The sequence below is a fragment of the Sorex araneus genome, chromosome X (genome assembly GCF_027595985.1).
Source record: "Sorex araneus isolate mSorAra2 chromosome X, mSorAra2.pri, whole genome shotgun sequence".
NCBI lineage: Eukaryota > Metazoa > Chordata > Mammalia > Eulipotyphla > Soricidae > Sorex > Sorex araneus.
The window spans coordinates 157,992,788-158,008,633 of NC_073313.1; the positions used below are offsets into that span (position 1 = coordinate 157,992,788).

Consider the following 15,846-nt stretch of genomic DNA (forward strand, 5'->3'; position numbering starts at 1 on the left):
CGACAGCACTGCGGGTAGGGCGTTTGCCTTGCATGCGGCCGACCCGGGTTCGATCCCCAGCATCCCATATGGTCCCCTGAGCACTGCCGGGAATAATTCCTGAGTGCAAAGTCAGGAGTAACCGCTGTGCATCGCTGGGTGACCCCTCCCCCAAAATAAAAGAAAATTTAAAAAAAAAGAGAGAGGGGTGGAGCCTGCAAGCACCCCTTGACGTGAAGTGAGTAAAGGCGACAGGTTCCTATTTGAACACAAATGTCCGGAGCCCCGACTGTGTCCCTGTCAGTGCTGAGAAAGCAGCACGCAGCCAGAGATGGGGAGCACCTCTTACCACTAGGAACTGACCTCCTTGGAGTAACAGGTGACACCAGGTCCAGAGCAGAATTTGGACACGACAGGACATCTGGCGGAGGCGGAGAGTAGGGAAACAGACTAACGGTGCCACCCAAAGAACACCGAAGTCGGGTCAGGGGAGCAATCCATGCATCCAAAAAGCTCAGGGCCCCGGGACGGACAGTCGAGAGGGCTGAGCGTGTGCTCTGTACGCAGACCTGTGTCTCATCCCTAGCCATGCGGTCCCCACGCACTGCTGGGAGTGACCCCAAGCAACTGGCACCACCAGGTGCCCCCCCCACCCCAGGCAATGGTTTCAAACCCCCATGGTTCGAAACACCATTGTGACTACCTTAGATGCAGCCCAGATCACCAGACAACACAGGGCTACCTCCGCCCACACAGAGACTCGTCCTGGCCCGAGTTCCATCCTCACAAATCAGACTCAGCCGGCACACGTAAGTGTGTTGGGGAGGGAAGACTGGGTCCCCAGGCTCCAACTGTACATGCAGGTGACTGGCAGTGCCCAGACCTCCTCCGTGTTCATGGTCACCTGTCTTTTTCCTATCAGCGAGTGAAAAGCCCACAGAAACGCAGTCTCTTTGAAGCTGTCGGTCCAACCTATCTCACTCACGGAGAAAGGAAAGGGAGTGACTTTCTCTCCAGCAAAAACTAATTCTCAGGATAAAAAGAATTGGTAAGGAGGACTTCTATACAAGAATGCTACTATATAAACATACAGGTAAGATCAGAAAAATCTCCACTCTGCAACTGCCACAGGTATCTAGGTCCTCACCCCACCTGGAGTCTGTGACATCGCACAGACCAAGAAACAACAAAACAACAGCTGAGACCACATTATTGCCAGTACCCTGAATCCTGGGTTTCAAACAGGGACCACAGAAACAGACGTCAGGAAACTAGAAAAGGCAAGAGGCCCCTGTGGCCAGGGCACGAGAGGCCTGCCGATACCCTGATGCCACCGGGAGACCCCAGACAGGTTCAGCCACTGGTGACAGCAGTGACTGGAGGCTGACACACTCATGAAACAAAGGAGCAGCAAACCGATGGCCAGCGCGGTCAGGTAAGTGGTGACAGAGAAGACTGCCTGCCGACACATCGACACATCACCAAAGGAAAGGCACGATGGCCTGGTGTCGAGTGGCCCAATCTGACACAGCCGGTCGCAGCCCCACGGCCCCTAACCCCGACAATAAAGTCAAACCTGAAACTACTCAAGCACCCAGCCCTAGCCACAAGTTTCTCTGACCCCAGCTCAGAGTAAGTCCAGGAAGCGAGCAGCCACTGATACTGTCCTTGTCATGTGATGAGATACAGAGGGTCGCCGTCACCGTCACAGACGCAGGCCTGTCGAGCACCCGCAGAGGCAGGGAGTCTGAGAGGGGCTTTCCTGGGACAGCGGGACGGTGGCAGTGCCCAAGGTCACCGGCAGAGCTGCCCCCGCTTCAGGGAGGTGAGCCGCGGGCGGGTGTGCCAGCACAGCAGCTGGACGTGCTGCCCAGGCCACAGTCTGGGCCTCTTGACTACAATGGGAAGGGGAGGGGCAGGGTTTGAAAACCTCCAAGTTTGGGTTGTGTGGGGAATAGGGAAAGAAAACCAAGAGGGCAAAAACTCGAACTCACAGCTGGCTGACAGGGCAAGAGGGAGTTTCTCTTCCGTCTTGGGCACCTTCGAAAGTTTTCCTAACAGACTTCAACAGAAAGGGTGAAGGGGCATGACTCCTCAACACCAACAGGGGCACCTGGAAGAGCTAAGAGCAGGACCTTCCATCAAGTCAAATGGAAGGAGGGAAAAAAATTCGCCTTTCACGCGGCCAACCTGAGTTCGATCCCTCTGCCTCTCTCAGAGAGCCCGGCAAGCTACCCAGAGTATTGAGCCCGCGCGGCAGAGCCTGGCAAGCTACCCGTGCATATTGGACATGCCAAAAACAGTAACAATAAGTCTCTCAATGAGAGACGTTACTGGTGCCCGCTTGAACAAATGGATGAGCAACAGGATGACAGAAGCATAATAAAAGATGGGTGAAACTGAAAAAAGAAACCCGCAGAGCTAATCAATCTGAAAACAAAACAAAACTAAAAAATCCGTTTTTCGGAAAGCCCAATAATGAAGCAGTGGACTCTGCCGAGTTGAGTATGACTGTGGTGGGTCAGTGCCAGGCAGTGAAGCAGCACTGCAAAGCAGTGACGACATTTTCCCAGGGAAGTAGAAGTCCCTGTCCCACGGGAGCCCCACGAATTATTTCTGTGCCTCACTGACACTAATTGGGTTCCATGTGCATCAGGGACACGGCTGCAACCAAGGGGCTGGGAGCCAGGCCGTCGGCCGACAGCAGCCAATCAGGGCTGGCCAGCGCAGCTGGGCCCTGCCACCAAACACCAGCTCGTCCACGGGAGGAAGGAGCTCCCCAGAGAACGGGCAAAAAAACAGTGATGGGTGACAAACAAGTAAAATTGTGAGCTGCTGTGTTAAACGCAAGCCGAGTGACTCTCACGGCAAACAGCGAAACTCACGATTGCTCCGGAGGACAGCAGGATGACAGACAGCACACAGCCACCTCTGGTTCCACCCCCAGCGTCACACAGACGTATCTTTAGTAAGAACTACAACCATCTTAGTAATAGGCAAAATGTGGCAAAGATGCCTAATATCATCAAACTGTCAAACAAGTGTCCTGAGGCAGCACAAAGAGGCCAAGAAAAACTCCTGTCTGCAGATCATGCCTCAACGACATGAGAGCAAGGAGAACTGGCAAATCGCAAAACAGCATGGCCACGAGCATACAGACACAGCAGAGGTGCCTCCAGCTGCACCAGGTCCCCGCACCAATGCTCAGGGCTTACTTGACTCCTGGCAGTGCTCCGGGGGCCACATGGGGTGCCAGGATCAAGCCCCGGTCAGTGCCCTGCCTGTGGTACCACCGCCCCGGTCATCTGACTTCTGCTGCACGCAAAGGGCCCCAGCTGCCCAGGCCTTGCCATCTGGAGCAGAGATGGCACCGCAGGCAAACCGTGTCTTCCCAGAGGGGCTCGTGGGAGAGCTCCAGGAGGCCCCACTGCTCACCTGGGAAGCCTCGAGGCTGCCACAAACTTTCCTGAAAGCCAGAGAAACAGAAGGTGGAGGCTGCCTGTGGTGGGCGCGAGGGTGGCCCCAGGCCCCATGAACAACTCTGTAAGACTGGCCGAGGTCAGGAGTGACTGGCCAGCAGCCAGGAATCATGGGCACACCAAGAAGAACTTCTGAGAGCCCCAGAGGAGGGATGGCTGGTTCAAACTTGTGGTATCCAGAATACAGGAATAGGGGCTGGAGCGATAGCACAGCGGGTAGGGCGTTTGCCTTGCACGCGGCCGACTGGGGTTCTAATCCCAGCATCCCATATGGTCCCCTGAGCACTGCCAGGTGTGACCCAAAAACCAAAACCAAAAACAAACAAACAAACAAACAAAAAAAAAACAGAATACAGGAATAAAATACTGCCTAAAGCACAGCTGTGGCAGGGCAGGAGACAGTACAGTGGGAGGGCACTTACCTGGCACGTGGGCCACTAGGGTTTAATCCCCGACATCCCACATGGTGTGATTCCCGAGCACAGATCCACAAGTAACCCCTGAGCATCACCCCCTAAGCATCACCAGGTGTGTTGCCCCCTCCAAATAAAGAAGAGCTACAGCTGTAGTAACTAAAGAAAAATTTCAAACACACCTAAAACTAGCCCAGAGAATTATACCCTAAAAACGAGTCTGAATAAGCAGCCTGACCCTTCTTGGCAGTGGCAAAGGAAGAGGAGAAAGGATGAGCAAGACAGATCATGAGCTTAGCTAAACCTGACCAATTATTTTGTTTTTGTGTCACACCCGGCGATGCTCGGGGGTTACTCGTGGCCCTGCACTCAGGAATTACTCCTGGCAGTGCTCGGGGGACCCTATGGGATGCTGTGAATTGAACCCAGATGGGCCGCGTGCAAGGCAAATGCCCTACCTGCTGTGCTATCGCTCCAGCCCCGACCAGCTATTTTGAATCAACAAGAATTAAATAGCAGTAAATGGAACATTTGCGAAAGTCGGTCCCTGTACCTCACACCATACTTCACAACAAACGTCAGCTGAGCTAGAGACCATGTGGTAACTGAGCTCCTCTGGAGGAGCTAGTAGGTTGGAGAGGAAAATCTGCAGGGCCAAATGCCAGTACAGAAATCAAGAAAGATGAATTTTCTATCTCTATAAGAGCTAAGACTTCGTATAGCAAAGACCGATACAGCTCGGGTTATTCCAAATACACTACGATAGGTATGAATGCACAGAAAACTAGCACAAACTTTCCGCACACGAATGACGACTAGGTATTCATCCTCACACAAGCCTCACTCCTGCAGTGAGAGCAGAGGAGGGAGCAGCAGCTTCGGGTGCAGCTGCGGGGTCTCTCAGTGCTTTCTTTCCTGAGAAGGGGATGGCGGCCATCTGTGTTTGGGTTCCTCTGCCTTGTAAGATGAACAAAGACGAACAGAAGTGACGACGGCGAACAGGTGCTGATCTGGAGGAAGCGTAGGTCAGCAGCACTTAAACCCTGAGCACATGCTTTGCATGGGGGGGCCCAGGAATAGCCAGAGCACTGCCAGGTGTCGACCCAAACCAAACCATCCCACTCACCACCCCACTTCCCAGAAGGCCAGGCGGGGGGGGGGCGGGGCGCGCGGCAGAAGGAAGAGGTGCCACGTCAACGAGAGGGCATCTGGACAGGACAGGAGATGGCCAAGGGGCCAGCCCGGTGAGTGGGCACTAGCTAACAGGAAAGGGGAAGTGATCTGGAAAGGGTGCCTGGGAGGTCAGCTGTACGAGACTGTGGTAGAACTGCTCGGCGTGAATCGGGACAGTGTCCCCAACAGCACAAATCCACTCTGCAGCTCTGTCCACTGCGGGGCCTGCTTCTTAGCAGAAGTCTGGTTCTACATCCAGGGCAAAAGCACCCTGACATTTTGCTGCACTAAGAGCTGGAAGTGCTACGTGAAGCTCTTGGGAGGACTTAAGAGCGGGCTAAGAGGTGCCCCCTGGGCAGACACGGAAGAACAGCAAAGTGGACACCCCCACCTGCAGTCAGCGGGAGACGGCTGACCCTACCTCAACCCAGACGGAAAGGAGGCCCAGCACTCAGGCAAGGATGCAGCACCCCACAACACCACCCAGCGAAGGTGCAAAACCAGAGTCCCCAAAGGGAGAGAGAGCTGTGTGCACGCGCCCACACGCAGGTGCAGCCCACAGAGCTGACGCTCCACCGGCTCCCCCTGGCACCGCATGTCCCCAGACTGCAACAGGAAACGGCTGGAGGGAGGAAAGGTTCCAGCCTGAAGGAGACCTGATTCTGAGCAGGCCTCTGGTAAAGCACGGAGATGAAGCACTCAGGGCTGCCCCCCGATCAGGCCGGTGGACTACGGCCAAGCAAAATGGCACCTCATTTATGGGAAACACTTCAGAATATTCTAGTTATGTTTCAGCTTGCTTCTTAGCTGGCAGAGAATCACATTGGACCAAACCTGAGACTTCTCTTATGCCTAAGGCGATAAAAATACCCACACCCGAGTAGGGCTGGAGGGAGGGCGCACTGGCTGTGCAGGTAGCCCACAAGAGCCTGATCCCTGGAATCAGATATGGTTCCCCCAGGCCTCACGTAGAATAAGCCCTGAGCACCACTGGGTGTGGCCCCCAAACAAAAAGCACCAAAACCTCTAAATACTACTTCTCCGATTAGAGAAAAATGCCTTAACTAGAAATATACACACTGACATTGAAAAGGGGTGGCAAATGAGAATATAATTCAAGCTCAAAATTAAAACCCGACTTTGATTGTAGTTCAGTTGTGGTGTCTAGGAGGACCGATGCTTCACCTGCACTTCACGCAGTGCAGTAAAGTCTTCCTTTTTATACTCTGGTCCTGGCCACACTGGTGGTGCTCAGGGATCACTCCGGGCACAGGGGACCATGTGGGGCCGTGCCGGGGTCAAGCCCATGCTGGCTACGTACAAGTGCCTTACCAGCTACACTCTAGCTCAGGTCCCACAGAACCAAGTCTAAACAGCAATTTAAGCCAGTGGTGGCACTAGAGATTTGCTTCAGGCCCACAGGTTCTGCCAGCTGGTCAGTAGGTGGCCAGGAACGAGTGACCACACCCACCATGCACCCCACTGCGAGCTGGGAGACAAAGACGGGCTGACAAACACTGTAGAACAGACAGACACCAAGCAGCCTGAGAGCAGACCAGGAAGCCATAAACAGGCTCAACTACACATGCCCCAGGAGGGCCACATGCACACCTGCAGCCACCCGCACCTGAGCACCGTGCACGGACGCTCCACCGGGAAACTCCCCACAGCCCTAACCAGGGGCAAGCTCCCTGGCTCCAAAAATGAGAGCAGCTTTCACAGTCGAGTGCAGCGACTGGCCGACTCCCGGGAGAGGAGCACCACACCTCTGTGGGCGACGGGCAGACACGCAGTGCGGAGCGGAGGGGGCTGGCTGCAGCTGGCTCCTGCCTGGTGGCCCAGAGACAGCCAGCTCGGCTGTGCCCGGGAGCCTGGCACCACCACTGAGCTCACTGCACGGGTGACAAAGGCAACTCAGAACTTTGGTCTCAGGGGCCAGGCAGCCAGCTCGAAGGGCAAGCAGATGCATCCAAACAGAAGCCTCGCTCCAAAAGGGGGAATTTCTTCTGCTCAATCCTGGACATGCGGCAGAACCGCCTAACTCCTCTAGGAAAAACCCACTCAGTGTAACTCAGCAATCCTGCTGGGTGTCGATAAAGGAGCTAATTATTAATGAGGAGTGATGCCAGGCGTGCTTCAGAGCCCCTCAGGAAGGCAGAACTGACCGCCTCATGGGTGGGGGGCCAGTGTCCACGTCAATGCACAGAGCAGGAACTGCAGCACCCAGCGCCATGCAGGGTGCCTGAGGGGTCTTTGTTTCCAAGTTAGGGGACAATGCCAAGCAACAGAGCTCAGAACTGTGGAAGGGTAGGAAAAGCCTTCCTGAGCTTTCTCTCCTTACAATTAAAAGAAAAAATATTCCAGACAAGAAAAAGTCAAAGAGGGGAAGAAGCTCAGCTCTGAGAGAACCAGAAATCACTCCGTTTCAGGGGAGTCCCGTGAGAGGCGGAACTGCCTTTCAGCCAGTCACTCACCTGCACGACCCCTCGGCAACGATCTCCCGTCCTATTGTCTGCTCTCTCCTGCCTGCATCTCCGGCCCCGCGGGTCTGCTGGCCTTCTGGGGACCTGGGCTTCTCTCCTGCTCTCCACCCCCCAAATTCTCCCTTCTGTTGTGGCAACCTCTGTAGGCGCTGGGCGCTCTCCAGAGAACTCTCCTCCGCGCCCGGCCTCCCAGCAGGCTTGAGCAGGAGCAGCTGCACGAGGGGAGGGCCCTCACACACCCACAGGGGCTGCTTCCACCCCCAGAAGCACCCTGGGGGCCTCAGAGTTGGACCTCGGGTCACTGGGCTCCCCAGCACAGCCCAGGGGCAAGAGCTGCTGCCGGAGCTCACGCGCCCACCCACCCACTGTCCTCTGAACTCCAGCTGCCCAGGCAAGTGCTGCCCGGGTCCCGTCACAGGGCTCCCTGGAAGGAAACCATACCTCTCCGGCAGACACCCGCCCGCCAGCTGCCCAGTTCAAGCAACAGCCCCCTTCAGAGAGAGCACGGAGGGGCGCTGGGCTGGGCAGGGAGCAGCATGCAGGTCCCCGGGTCCCGCCTCACGGCCACAGCCCCAGAGGTCAGGTCGAGAGCTGGTGCTGTCAGGGAGGGCAAAGCAGAGCAGCGCCAGCGCCCGAGGAACAGCTGCAGAAGGCACGTGAACGGCCACTCTGGAGAGGGCTGGGGACGCAGACGCTGAGACCGCTCCAGAAACTGCTCCGGGAAGCCAGACTCAGCCGTGCTCGAGGAGGAGCCAGGTGGTGGGCCTGGTCTCTGAATGGGTTCTCACTTGTGCGTGTGTGTGTGGTGATGGTGGCAGCGGGGGTGCCCATAAGCAGTGCTCAGGAGGCGTGGGGTAGCTGTCAGGTCCATCAAGGCTGCCGGGGGCATGTGGCTTGGGGACCACCTTGCTGTGCTGGTGGTTACTGGGGTCTCCAGGACTGTGGCTGGCAATGCCTGAGAAAGTCGCATGGTGGGGACTGAGCCATGCACCCAGGCTGCAGAGCTCTCCTGGGCCACACGGGCGTGCTCATTTCCGTGTCCAGCACGGTCCTGGGTTGGAAAGCTGTTCTGGACCCCACAGCCTGTGGCAGCTCACTAAGTCAGCCAAGGACAGAGCTCAGCCCAGGCCCCTCTTTGGAATCGACACTACCCTGTCGGCACCGGGCAGCTGCCGTGCCAGGCGACTGCTGCACCACGGGTTGGAATTGGCAAGGGCCAAACAACGTGGCACAGCCAGAGCCCGACTCCACTGCAAGTCACAGCAGGTCCAGGCCAAACGGAGCCAAGAGCGAGCCAAGGGCTTCCACCAAGACACCTGCACAGCAGGCCGCACGGGACAGGACAGCCCCAGCTTGCCGGCCCTGAGGGCCCCGCAGCTTCAGATGGGGCTCGGCTGAGCTCTGTACCGGAGCCCCACCACAGGATGCCAGCCTGGCGATAGACGACAGGCTGTCCACCTTTTCAGAGACCCCCGTGGCGCCAAAGGCCCAGGTAAGACGTCTGGATCTGCAAGCCCGCGGGAGAAGGTGGGACACGGCTCCCCAGGCAGCCTGCACTGCAGGGCCTCCTGACACTGTCCCTCTCCCCCCACGCGGCCCAGTGACCACCCCACTATCTCTCCTGCCACTGGCTTCACTCCACAGACCCCAATGGGCCTAGGCAGCTCCCCTGCCCTGGGGAAGGAACCTTTTCGCCTCAGGACCCAGGCCCTTTCAGACCAGACAGTGCACCCAGCTGCCCTGGGTGCTGGAGGGGATGAGCCTGCCATGCCATGCACTGGGCTCCACCTAGACGGCAACAACACCCCAGGCCACGACAATGTGATGACAACACCTGCACACACAGCGACAAGTGCCCCACAAGCTGCTGGAAGGAAGGGGCATGTTGTCTCGTGTGGAAGAGGAGCTTCTTTTTCGGGGGCACCACCTCTCAGCCCTGAGATACCAGGGATCACACAGGCCCCCCAACAACGCTTGGAGGTCATGGGGTGCTGACTGGGGGTACAAGCCAGGAATGCACCGTAACTCCTGCACTAATCCTCTCCTCCCAAGAAATAAATTCTTTTTTTGGTGGGGGGAGGGGGGTCAAATCCGGCAATACTCAGGAGACCATATGGGTGCCAGGGATCCTGTCTGGGTCGGCTACATGCAAGGCAAACAACCTACTTGCTCTATCACTCTGGTCCCCCGAGAAAGAAATTCTTAATGGGCCAAGTGTTTCTCATAAGTCCTGGACTCTTGCAAGCAGCCACTGAATGGGACACTGTGAACAATATCAACTCCAAGTATCACCCTTCCAGACGTGAGAACTAGAGGCTGGCTAAGAGGGCAGGTGCCAGAACCAAGGCTCAGTCCCTGGGTCTAAGCAACTTCTCTACTGGGCCGAGCACCTCTGGAAGGCCAAAGAAAAAAGTAAAAGCAACTATGAGAAGGAAACTTTTGTTTTGGAGCCACACCTGGCAGAGCTCAGGGAACCATGCAGTGCTGGCTCTGAACTCAGGGGTCACTCCTGGCAGGGCCCAGGGGACCATACAGGATCCTGGGGATTGAACCGGAGTCGACCATGTGCAAGGCAAATACCCTACCAGCTGTACTACTGTCCCAGCCCCCAGAACTAATTTCTGTTGTGCTCAGTTGATCAAGGGGTGTGCATTACCAGCAGTTAGAAGTTTGGTGGTAAACTTATATATTGCTTTGGGGGGGGGGGGGGGGCGCAGGGGAGGTTTTGGCCACAACTGGTGGTGCTCTGGGCTTATTCCTGGAGGGGCCCGGGGGGGCCACATGGGTACCCAGGGATCAGGTCAGCAGTGTGCAAAACTCCCTACCCCCTGTATTATTTCTCTGCTCGCCATCCCTTAAATCCTACCGATGGGGCCATATGGCGTCCCTTATGCTCCCCTGAGTACCACCAGGAGTAATTCCTGAAGGCACAGCCAAGAGTAATCACTCAGCATCGCCAGGTGTGGCTCAAAAACCAAACCACAACACCAGAACAACAATCCTCCGGCCCATCATTTAGACCCACCACCCTAACTTCCTTATCTTTACACAAAGGAGCTCAAATTCTGGAGTTTGAGAAAGACCCCAGTGAGCAGAGGGGTGGGGGTGGGCAGGCCCAACCCTCCCACACCCCTGTAAGCCTCTGGTGCTTCAGTGACCCAGGAGGGTGTCCACACATCCCTCAGGCCGAGGCGACTCTGGGTGGCCTCCTGGCTGATCGCATGCACCACTGAGCCTCCAGAGAGGCTCCTGTACCAAAGCAGGCCAGGAATGGGGCAGGCCCTGGGGGCTGTACTGAGACTGGTCTTAGTAATACTGATACACTATTGATGTATCTAGTACTAGCAGGTAGCTAAGGCCCATAATTAATGAATGTGATTTTTTTTTTTAAATTTAAGTTTTATTGAATCACCGTGAGATAGTTACAAGCTTTCATGTTTGGGTTACAATCTCACAATGATCAAACACCCACCAGTGCACATTCCCCACCACCAAAATCCCGGGTAGGGCTGGAGTGATAGCACAGCGGGGAGGGCGTTTGCCTTGCACGCGGCCGACCCGGGTTCGAATCCCAGCATCCCATATGGTCCCCCTGAGCACCGTCAGGGGTAATTCCTGAGTGCATGAGCCAGGAATGACCCCTGTGCATCGCCGGGTGTGACCCAAAAAGAAAAAAAAAAAAAAAAAAAAAAAAAAAACAAAAAAACAAAATCCCGGGTATACCCCCCCCTTCCCACCCTCCCCCTGCCTCCATGGCAGACAGTAAGGAACGTGATTGTTAACAAAGTATTTTAAAACACAACTACAACAATGTACGAATTAATAATCCCCAGGGGTTTTCCTCAAGCAATTAGCCCCAAAATTACTGCTTTAGGGAAGATTTTTCATTGGTTATATTAAGACATAATTTAACAAAAATCAGATCACATAATGCTCATTGTCTCACCACTTGCTATACTGTTTCCCTCTGAAAATGCATCATGGCTGTCTTTCCAGGTTTTATACATAAACTTACCTCATTTGTAAACAACTGCCATCAAATGGCATACACATTAACTTAATAAATCCATCCTGGTGGTTTCCAATTACTAATACCACCTGGAACGGCCTCTGCTCACTGCAGCCTGCAGCTCCACAGGGCAGACCCCTAGACCGTGGAGGGACAGGCACTGCCAGGGCAAACCTGCTCTCCCAAGGAGAAACTATCAACACTCCCCTACCCTTTAGCATGAAAATGGTTACACGTTAACATTTCCCACCTGTTAAGAAAAGTTTGTTTTTTTTTTTTTTTTTTTTTTTTTTTGGTTTTTGGGTCACACCTGGCGATGCACAGGGGTTACTCCTGGCTCTTCACTCAGGAATTACCCCTGGCGGTGCTCAGGGGACCATATGGGATGCTGGGATTCGAACCCGGGTCGGCCGCGTGCAAGGCAAACGCCCTACCCGCTGTGCTATCGCTCCAGCCCCAAGTTTGTTTTTTTTTTAAATCACAAGTGAGATGGAAATCTTGATCCCTTGAAAAAGTGGCCATTTGAATTTCTTGACTCTGAACACCAAAACCTCTAATTGTTGTTGTTGTTGTTTGTTTCGGGTCATGCCCAGCAATGCTCAAGGATTACTCCTGGCTCTGAACTCTGGAATCACTCCTGGCAGGGCTCGGGAGACCATATGGGATACCAGGGATCGAACCTGGGCTGGCTGTGTGCAAGGCAAGTGCCCTCCCCGCTGTACTATCTATTGCTCCAGGCCCTATCAACCTCTGATTTTCTACCAGGGGTTTCTAACACACGATTAAGACAAAACAGTCCCTTTTAGTGGGATCGCAAAGGAAGGCAAGAGCAGGGGTAGCCAGGAATTTAAATGAAATTCAAGCTGCATTGCTTTGGTGCACTCAGGTAAAGGAATGAGGAGATGGTGGTGGAAGGGCATGTCCACTCTCAGGCCCCGGCAGAGGTTGGAAGGGAAGGGACCATGGCACCCCCCCACTCCCAGCAGATACGGAAGACATCGCCAAGCAACCCAGAGAGGGTCTGATTTACACGTCAAATCCCCCACAGATAAAACAGAAGCATGAAGCCAATGGTGACTACTGGGAAACTGCCTGTCTTCAGAATTACAAGATACTCAGTCAGGAAACAAGAAGGAAGGTTACAAAAGAGAAAGGTGAACAAGAGAACACTCTTAGAAAATAAGCCAAGAGGGGGCTGGAGTGATAGCACAGCGGGTAGGGCGTTTGCCTTGCATGCGGCTGACCCGGGTTCAAATCCCAGCATCCCATATGGTCCCCTGAGCACCGCCAGGAGTAATTCCTGAGTGCAGAACCAGGAGTAACCAACCCCTGTGCATCGCCAGGTGTGACCCAAAAACCAACAAAACAAAACAAAACAAAAAGAAAATAAGCCAAGAGGGGCCGGAGCGATAGCATAGCGGGTAGGGTGTTTGCCTTGCACGCAGCCGACCCGGGTTTGATCCCCGCATCCCATATGGTCCCCCAAGCACCGCCAGGAGTGGTTCCTGAGTGCAAAGCCAGAAGTAACCCCTGAGCATTGCTGGGTGTGACCCAAAAAGCAAAGAAAAGAAAGAAAATAAGCCAAGAAAAACTCAAGAAGGGTTGGAAGATAAAATTGAGTTTTCCATAAAGAAAGTTGGTGTTGACTCAGAAAGTCCCAACTTGGATTGTAGAAAGTGAGTGGGAAGAAAACTGTCTCCCACCCTGAGCACAGGCAAAGACAGTGTTTGAAAACACACTCCAGGGATACGCCTGGACTGAATGTTTTGAATTTCACCAACAGAAAATCTCCCAAGCTTCAAAGAAGAAAAATGACACTCTAAGGGGATCTGGAATCAAAATGGCTTAAGGTCTCCCCAGAACCACTGCAATCTGGAGGGGAAAACCAACATCGGGGTCTCATGAAGTCACCACTCATAGTCTCAAAACTTCAACTCCATCAAAATTAAAAGAGAAAGCCAGGCGGGGCTGTAGACAGTGCAGCGGGCAGGGCACTTGCTTGCAGGTGGCAGTCCTGGGCTCCATCCTGGCACCACACATGGGCCCCATGTCCATCAGGTGCGATCCCGGAGAGCAGAGCCAGGAAGAAGCCCTGAACATCACTGGTTTGGCACAGAAACAGAAAATAACAACAACCAAAAAACCCAAAGAAAGAGAAATGAAAGAGAGAGAGAGAGGCAGGCAGGCAGACAGACATGGGGAAGGAGCCGGACCCCTAACGTCCTGCTGTGGGAGTCGGGCAGAGCCTGGAACATCACCCAGTACTGATGGGTGTGGCAAAAAAAAACCAAAGCCCCCAAAGTGGGCAAGGTCCTGGTAGACCCCTGGAGCCCTGCCAGGACGGACTCCTGAGCACAGAGCCAGGAGTACATCCTGAGCACTGCTGGGTGCAGCACAGAACTAAAACAAACAAGATACCCCAACTCCCCAGACTCCAGGGCAGCAGGTGCGGACTGAGTGACGAGCACACCAGTTCCACCCCAGGCACACCATGGTCCCCAGGGAACCTTAGAAGGCTGGAGCAACCCCCCAGCAGAAACAAACAGAAGAGTGGTGAGATCTCAGGAAAGGTGACACGGAGTCGGTGTGGGCTTGTGTCTCAGATCTCATAAAAAGGATGGCACTTCTTTAAAAAAATATTTTTGTTTCTAGGCCACACTTGGTGCTCATGGCTGACTCCTGGCAGATCTCAGAGTCTGGGCTGGCCATGTACATGGCAAGCACCCTACACCCACTGTACACTGCTTGGCCCAGGACTGCATTTCTTTAAAAGACATACCATAGATAATTGGTGAGTTTAAGGTTGAGTTTTAATGACAAATACACAGAAAACTAAGTGAAAATCAAGCAAGACTCCAAGTAATGTTAGGGAAAACAAAATAATCAACTAAAAGCAAAGGTGAGTGCTCTACAGAGAGGAAAGTATTCAAGAGTCTTCTTAACTTAAACTTAGAAGAAAAAAAAAATCCACAGCCGGAGCGGTAGCCGGTAAGGCATTTGCCTAGCATGCAACAGACGACCTGGGTTCAATATCCAGCATGCCATATGGTCTCCTGAGCAATACCAGGAGCAATTCCTGAGTGCAGAGCCAGGAGTAACCCAGGAGCATCACTGGGTGTGGCCCCAAAACAAACAAAACCCCCATGAAGACTCTGAAGGAATAGTACAGGGGTAAGGCATCTGCCCTGCACAGGTGGACCATGTTTCAGTCCCCAGCACTGCATTTGGTCCCTAGAGCACCGCCAGGAACTAGTCCTAGCATGTCTGGGTGCTTTCCCCCACCCAACTACATGAAAACGTAGTTAAGATGCATTTCTAACTTAAAAAGTTCACATGAATGCCAATGAAGAAGTCTACGGGAGTGTGTGCATGTCAGCCACTGGCTAGTTGGCAAATTAATGTGATGATCAGACCAGTCTGGATCAACAGACCTGGCTCTCATTTCACCAGTATCCGAGGAACTCTGCTGGCTGGGCAGAGACAAGCCCGCCAGGAATATGGCTTCTAAAATGTTTCGACTTTAGACATTATTTTAAAAGAAAAGTAGCTGGACTATTTCTTTAACAAGTGTAAGTCAATTAATTGTCGAGGGAGAAAACCTGAAGGGTGGCCCCACAGAGAAGCCCTTCCCATGCACTCCAACAGGAGTGCTCTCGGCTCAGACCCTTTCAGAGTAAATCCAGCTGGGAAGGGATATTGGTGAACACGTGAGCCAACTGTGACTCAAGATGACAAGCTATCCAGGGGACAGTGAGGTCATCTGAGAGGGTGTCTAAGCTAGAGTGTCTTCCACAGGCAAGGGCAGGAAGTCCTTCCCACAGGCCCTCAGCCAGCTTCCACCATGCACTGTCAGAAGTGGACCCAAGTTTCAGTCCTCTGCCCACATATGCATCCAGCTAAGAACCCCGACTTCCTCCCTGTAACAGTGGTCTGTCTCCAACACCTACCGGCAATTGTAGGAGGGCTGCATCTTACTTGTGTGTGTGTGGGGGGCACACCCAGTGATGCTCAGGGACCACTCCACGCAGTGCTAGGGGAACCATATGAGATGCCAGAGATCAAACCCAGGCTGGCCAAACGCTAGGCAAACGCTCTGCCTGCTGTACTATCTGTCCAGCCCCTACAATTAAGCATTTTTAAAACTAACTTTTGAAACTCTTCTCCAAAATACTTCAAAATTTTTTGAGGAGGCCATACCCTGTAGTGCTCTGGGCCTACTCCTAGCTCTGCGCTCAGGGGTGAAACCTGGGCAGTCGAGAGAAAGGCAAAGGGCCTACTCGCTGCACTGCGGCTTGGCCCTGAAGTACTTC

At 53.9% G+C, this 15,846-nt stretch overlaps 1 protein-coding gene across 1 annotated transcript in view; it reads right to left on the reverse strand.

Annotated features, from left to right (window-relative positions):
• HDLBP (high density lipoprotein binding protein) overlaps nt 1-15,846 on the reverse strand; it is a 43,422-nt gene that overhangs the window by 26,446 nt on the left and 1,130 nt on the right. The window lies entirely within an intron of this gene.